This window comes from Alligator mississippiensis, chromosome 1 (assembly GCF_030867095.1).
Source record: "Alligator mississippiensis isolate rAllMis1 chromosome 1, rAllMis1, whole genome shotgun sequence".
Lineage (NCBI taxonomy): Eukaryota > Metazoa > Chordata > Crocodylia > Alligatoridae > Alligator > Alligator mississippiensis.
The window spans coordinates 177567804-177575530 of NC_081824.1; positions in this window are offsets into that span (position 1 = coordinate 177567804).

Consider the following 7727-nt stretch of genomic DNA (forward strand, 5'->3'; position numbering starts at 1 on the left):
ATTGGAAAAGGGCAAACATAGTGCCCGTGTTTACAAAAGGGAAAGGAAGATCCAGGGAACTACAGACCAGTCAGCCTCACCTCAGTCCCTGGAAAAATCATGAAGCAGATCCTCAAGGAATCCATTTCTAAGCCCTTGGAGGAAACAAAGGTGATTTAGGAAACAGTCCTCATGAATTCACTAAGGGCAAGTCATGCCTGACTGACCTGATTGCCTTCTATGATGAGATAACCGACTCTGTGGATGCAGGGAGACTGGATATGGTGTCCTTGATTTTAGCAAGGCTGTTGATACAGTCTCTTACAACATTCTCCCAGGCAAGCTAGGATGAAGTCTGGGCTGGATGAATGGACTGTAGGGTGGATAGAAAACTGGCTGAAGCACCAGGCTTAGAGAGTAGTAGTCAATGGTTTGAGGTCTAGTTGGCAGCTGGTATCAAGTGGAGTGCCCCAGGGGTTGGTCCTGGGGCCAGTTTTGTTCAATGTCTTATCAATGACCTGGAAGATGCCATAGAGTGCACCCTCTGTAAATTTGCAGATGACACCAAGCTGGGGGGAGTAGTAGATACTCTGGAGGGTAGAGCTAGGATTCAGAGTGATCTAGACAAATTGGAGGATTGGGCCAAAAGGAATCTCATGCGGTTCAACAAGGACAAGTGCAAGACTTTGAACTTAGGATGGAACAAGCCCATGAATGAGTACAGGCTGGGGGCTGACTGGCTGGGCAGCAGCTCTCTAGAAAAGGACCTGGGGATTACAGTGAACAGTAAGCTGAATATGAGCTTACTGTTATGAACAGTGTGCTGTTCTTGCCAAGAAGGCTAATGGTATACTGGGCTGCATTGGTAGGTGTGTTGCCAGTAGATCAAGGGAAGTGATTATTCCCTTCTATTCAGCACTAGTGAGGCCACATCTGGAGTACTGTGTTCAGTTTTGGGGCCCCCACTTCAGAAAGGATGTGGACAAATTGGAGAAAGTCCAGGAGAGGGTGACAAAAATGGTGAGGGAGCTGGGGGACATGACCTATGAGGAAAGACTGAGGGCGGCGAGGATCTGGAACCAACTTCCAAGGGAAGTGGTGCTGGCTTCCACCTTGGGGTCTTTAAGAGGAGGCTTGATGATTACCTAGCTGGGCTCATTTGAGCCCAGTTTTCTCTCCTGCCCAGGGCAGAGGGTTGGATTAGAAGATCTGCAAGGTCCCTTCCGACCCTACATCTATGAATCTATTTAGTCTAGAGAAGGGGAGACTGAGATGGGACTTAATAGCAGCCTTCAACTACCTGGAGTGGGGTTCGAAAGAGGATGGAGCTGGACTGCTCTCAGTGTGGCAGATAACAGAACAAGGAGCAATGGTCTCAAGTTGCAGCAAAGAAAGTTTAGGTTAGATATTAGGAAGAATTTTCTCACTAGGAGGGTAGTAAAGCACTGGAACAGACTACCTAGAAAGGTAGTGGAAGCTCCGTCCTTAGAGGTTTTCAAAACCCAGCTAGACAAAGCCCTGGATGATCTAGTTGGGGATGGTCCTGCTTTGAGCAGGGGTTGGACTAGATGACCTCCCGAGGTCCCTTCCAACCCTAACTTTCTATGCTGCTATGAAGTTCATCATCCTGCTGGACACTGAGTACTAAGGACTTACCATAGACAATGACTTCATGGTCTGTTATAATACTTGCTAAACCTTGCACTTCACAGGTAATAATGACCCTGCTTAACAAGATTTTGTTCCATCCGCTGTTTAACTCAGCTGTGTCTGCTTACCTCAGAGGCCTGAGGAAGGATACTGTGATACTGGAAAGCTTGCCTTTGTGTATACCAACCACACACTTGGTTCAATAGAAATATTACCCACAAGAATTCTTGCCTAATTCATTCTTGGTACTGATTGCCCCTAGACAGGCCTTTGTCTGACCCCCTCATATTTTACTTGTACCATGACCTGGACTATGTAGCACCTGAGCCCACATTGGTTCTAGCCTGTGAACTCTCATGTCTGTGTTACTAAAAGAATCTGTACTTGTCCTGGTGCTAATTTATCTCTCTCCTTTCTCTCAAGGTGTGGACAGTAAAATTAGTCAGTCTCATTTTCTGTTTTGTAGTCTGTTTCACTTTCAATTTCTCATGTGCTAGTACAAAAAATAAATCAGGGTAATTTATTAAATCATCCCCCAAAATGTCATGGATTTTTTTTCCCTAGAAGTAAAAACTCCCCCCACCCCACCCCTTGTACTTAAAATAAAAAATGAAATCTAAATTCTGGCTATTAAACTCTTTAAATTAGTGCAAAGCTTTCTGTTAGCTCCTACTGCATTACTCTTGCAGATCGAAGCTGGTACCTTAGGATCATTTTAATAAATCCTTTTGAATTGTACATACATTTCCAGTCAGTCAGATCCTTCCTTTTTGCTGAATACCGAACATTCTTTTCTTGCCCTTGCTATTGTCTTTGGCTGTAGAAACTGTACTTTCCATTTTCATAAAAACAGTAAGGATATTCGTGATCCATGTATGTCTGAGTAGGCTTTTTGCTTTCTAACAAAACAGCTATACTAATTCACTTTATTGGAAGTTAATGGCTTTTAAATGATTCAGAACCAGCATGTAAGTGAACAGTACTCTTTAGGTACTTGCTTTCATTCCCCCTGAAGTTTCCATTGGATATGACATTTTACTTTGTTTTCTGTAGTAGAGTGCCACAGTAAATTATTAAAAATCTGTCCCCTTTTACCACAGGGATGGCTGCATTTCAGTGTGGTGGACAAAGCAATTTCTATAAAAACAATATGAAATTGCTTCGGGATCCTTGAGGACGATAAATACAGCCATTAGCTATTTTAAACCCTTCTTAGTAAATTATTTGTTTTTCATCACTAGCAAAATTAAGTGGGAATTGCATTTTCATATCAATTTATGAACATTAACTAATTATTCCTCACACTGCTCCCAGGAAGTTGGAGGGGTTTTTTTCCCCATTTTACTGGCAGTAGAACTGAGAGACAGAAGAGTGGAGTGATTTGCCCAGGTGACACAATGAAAGTGGCAGAAGGTGAGAAATCCTAGCTCCCAGTCCTGTGCTCAGGCCAGATCAGAGGACAACACCTGTTAAAAGGTTATGCCTCTGATCACAGAATGGCAAAGCAAGCAATTGTAACCCCAAATAGCATGGGTCTCTTATTGTACAAAAGGCTTGATCCTGAGAGTCTAAGCAATTTTGTTCATTATTCCTGTGGGTCATATTTGTGATCTGTGATCTTTCCAGCCTAACAAATACCAAAAATAACATCCCTGTCTCTTCTTACCTCATGTACAAAGTGAAAATAATAATTTCAAGGTAATGAAAACCCCAGGTTTAATGTTCCATCCTTTTTTATAGGCAGCATTTATCTACTGTAGTTGCACATTTTCTGCTCTGCCTTTTGAGCCTGCCCAGGAGGCCTATAATTAGTCACCTGTGCGATCAATGGTTGACGCTCACATTTTAATCCAAAGTGAATACGGCTTTGATGCCGTGCTGCATCTATCATTCCTTTTCACAATTACCTCCCTCTGCTACTTATAATGCTGCAGTTCATCTTGCTCATTCTTATTTACACAATAAATAGACACTGCATTTAATCACACAATAAACTGCCTTGTGACACTGAAGACATCATCTAGTGCTGGGTTCTTTTTCTAGTTCTGCCACTGACTCAGTGACCCGGATTTTGAGAGGCACTAAGGGCACTTTTACATGTGCTTCAGGGTGCTTTAATTAGAGTGGGTCCAAGAGCTGCTGTAATTAAGATGCCACCACGTCTTGTGTATCGGCGTCCACACACTTAAAAATTGTGGTGGGGGCACTTGAACTGAAGCTCATTTGACAAGCTTTAGATAAAGTGTCCCTGCTGCCATTTTGAAGCGCAGGGACACTGATACGTGAGATGCAGGAGGCTGCTGGAACACGGCAATTGCCATGCTTCAGCAGACTCGATCAATTGAGTCTGCTTCAAGAAGCTGGAATTCCAGTGCGTCGGAGCAGCCTCCGCACTTGTGTACAGGCACCCTAAGCTACTCCTGATTGGTGCGGACCACCCTCAATTCCCATTGATTTCAGAGGGCACTGAGAATGTTGATGCCTTGTGAAAACCAGGCCATGAGTTTCTTAGGACAGGTACCTAATGCTGGATTTTACAGAAGCTTTTGTAAGCCCAGTAACCTGCTGAGGGCTCCAACGCGGGCTTGAGGAACATTTGAGCCCTCCGGATTTTCAGAATAACCTGTTGATCATATGTCCCAGGTCTCCGAAGAAATATTTGGGGGGGTGAGGAGGAGCAACAGTCAATCAAAATTTTCAAAAGCCCCCCCCTAACAAGCATATGAGCTGAGGTAGGTCACAAGGAGGAATATAGATATGTATACAGGCATTACAGTTTAGAAGGGTCATGCATGACATGCTGAGAGGGCAGTGCTAGAGGATGTGTGAAAAGCCACCAGGCTGGGGTATGTGGCTAGCATTTGTAGACTTAAGGATCTGTGGCCATTGAGAAAATAAAAGCATAGAAGGGAAAACTTGTGGACCTCATCATGGTCTTGATGAGGAAGACTTTGTCATTAGCTTTTACAGTGTTTTGAGACTTCACATCATATTTTGCCAATCTAAAGAGAGAGAGAAAATGAGTAGAGGTGAACTTCCAACCTCTCTTTTTTGGCTGTCTTGAGGCTAAAACTCCAAAAATGTCTCATCACATGTTACATTACTAGGCTGATTACATGATGAGCATGAATATCCAAGGCCCAGCTCCTCAAAGATATTTACACATCTGATTTACAATGAAAATAAGAATGAGGTACATAAACACTTTTTTGGGTCTGGACCCTTATATTTTTCATCTGCGGTGCTCAAAAATGGCTTAGGAAGGAAGGTGAATGTCGTTATCTGAGTTTTATAGGTAAGGAAGTTTCACAGTAGAGAGGAGAAGTAACTTGCACTTGCAAACACAGTGAATAGGTGCCAGTGCCAGGAATAGCACAGCTTTTGCTTTCTAGCCCATGGCCCTATGTACTGGAGCAAGGTGATTACAGAAGCTTACAGCTTTACTTCTAGCTTCCTTGAAGGGTCCTTCATGACACGTTAGCATTTTACTGGATGAACTTACCTTCTAGCCTCTGCCTTGATGGGTTTAAAGCAGCAGTTCTCAAACTTTTTAGATCTGAGGCATGAGGCAGCCTCATTAAATTTGAGGCACTCCTCAGAAAATGCCAGCACTTAAATTTTTTATTTGGTTTTTGAGTACAGAAAAATAATAGAGCAGTTTTGCTGATGCAAGGAATAAAGAAAGCCCGCAACAGTTCAGAATGATTTTATCACCATAAATTCCCAATTGAAGTCCCTGTGTTTATTTCGTGAATCATGTTTGCCTACCTAACAGTGCAAACATCACATAGCACCCTTGCAAGGCATCACGGAGGTACCCTAAGAGGAAGTTACCATTTGGGTTCACTGTATGGTATGTATGGATAAGCTCTGAAATTAGGTTTACTATTGAGGTATTTGGTCTTTAATCATAGCTGGTGCAAAGCAGTGTTCAGTTCTATTAAATATAGTATTTGATAGAAATGTAATTTTGATATATCATTATATTTCAGCTAAAGTTTTTAGTACAGTCATGATTAACTTGAGTTTCCTATGATTATTCATGTCTAGGAGAATCAATGGCTGAAAATAGCATTTGACTTGGTTTGTATATTGGTCCTCCAGCAGAGAGAGCCTGCATATGATCAGACAAGGATGTATTTACATTTTAAAAGAAGCCTAACACCTAGCTGGTCAGACCTATCAAACAGGAAAAACAGCATATCAGATCAAGGAGTCTACATGTCTAAAAAGGATGCAAGAATTTTGTCTGGTAAATATGCACCTTTGGGGGCATCAGGAAGTTAACTGGCATAGTGTGGACCCACTAGAAATGAAGGGGTATGATAACAGCCAGTCTGGCAAAGGCACTTAAGCCTGCTTAGAGAGCATAGATGGGTCTTCAATCTTCCTAGGTACAAGGAGTTGCTGAATCCACCAGCCAAGGAGGTCGGGTAAGCCAAAATGAGAGGGAAATACAGGTGGTCTGACGGGCAGGGTCAGAGCCAAAAGCTGCATTTAGACGCCTGGAGCTGGTTAAGGACTGAATCTTTGGTTTTAAGGTGTAGGTATAAGAACAGGTCAATGATCTAGTAATTTCTTGTTTATTTACTCATATCTATCTCAGCATACACTTACTGGTTTCTTATGCTTGTTCTGTTTTTATATAAATCCCTTTGGTTGGTTGTCTCCTTATTGGTTGCTCATGCAAGGAGTGACTTCTGGGTAGGTGATATCCAGGCCAACCCTCTCCAGAGAGGGGAGCCTAGAATTTTTTTCATAACCCAAAATTTGAAGGGCCCCTGCCTTGCAGTTGCAGAGTCCAGGCCCCAGGGCTGAGCACCTTGGGTACTGGGATAGGGAGCTATCATGGGGCAACCTTGGTCTGTTCCTTGGGGCAGGTAGCAATGCAGCAGGGGAGAAATTTGGGGCTCAGGGGGTTCTCTGCAAATGGGGTTTGTGACAAAAGGATCTCAAGGTACCCTAGGGAGCCACAGCCCGCCCCCCCCCGTTGAAACTCACCAGTTTGAAAAATGTATAACAGGGAATGGAAGAACATACAGCAAGGAAGGTAGTCACCACTGTGCCCCTCTCTGACAGAATCACTGGGTTAAAGCCTGTACAAGGACAAGAAATGGTGTCGCTGCTGTCCCTGCTCTCCCCGGCTGAAAGCCATTGGTTTAAAGAACAAGGAACAGAGTCATCTCTACCCCCTTGTCCCCGGCTGAGAATCCCCAGCTGAAAGAACAGATGACAAGGAGCAGAGCCGCAGAACAACGAACGGGGTCACAAGCCAGGAAAGTGCTCACATTCAGGGTTCTAAATATGAAGAGCCTGGCTGAATTGGGGTGCTCTTTAACAGAGGACACCATAAAAGAAGAGCTCCCAACAGACACTGCTGCAGGATCCTTTCCCACGTCCCTTGCACACTAAGGCCTCACCCACACGTTTACTTAAGAGGTTGCGAACCAGTAAACTGCTGCTGACGCCGTGACCCAGCCGTGCGCTGGCTCCGGCAGCCGACCATGGGGTGAGCCAAAGCCATGCCACAAAAAAGGAAAATCCAACAAAAAACTCAACCTCACTCTGTGGCTCTTTCTTATTGCACCATTAACTTAAGGACTGCTGGGGCAAGTGGCTCTTTCTTATGACTAGGGATCCTGGTTTTCTCTGATTTAAAAAACAAAAACAAAACCCCAAACAAACCCCAATTTTTAGGTTTGAAAAAGTAACCCAAAATCCACATTTTTCCATTATTAAAATGAAATGTCACTTATATCTCTAGATATCTATATCTCAACATAGCGACATCTTGCCTTCTAGATATCCCAACGTATTGACATCTAGATCTCGATATCTTTCTATCTAGATATTGATATCTATATATATATAGTGGGGTTTCATTTTAATCACGAAAAAATGTGGATTTGGGGATTACTTTTTAAAAGCTGAAAATTTAGAATTTTTTTTATCAGAGAAAACCAGGGTCGGCGACAACGAGCCCGCTCTGCTTCTGCTGTTCTTACAGAGCTCGCGAGCGTTCTTGCCTCTGTGACGCAACCGCTTCCTCGGGTGCAGGCCCCGCCCCCGCCCACCCCGGGGCGTGGCGTAGTTGGGCC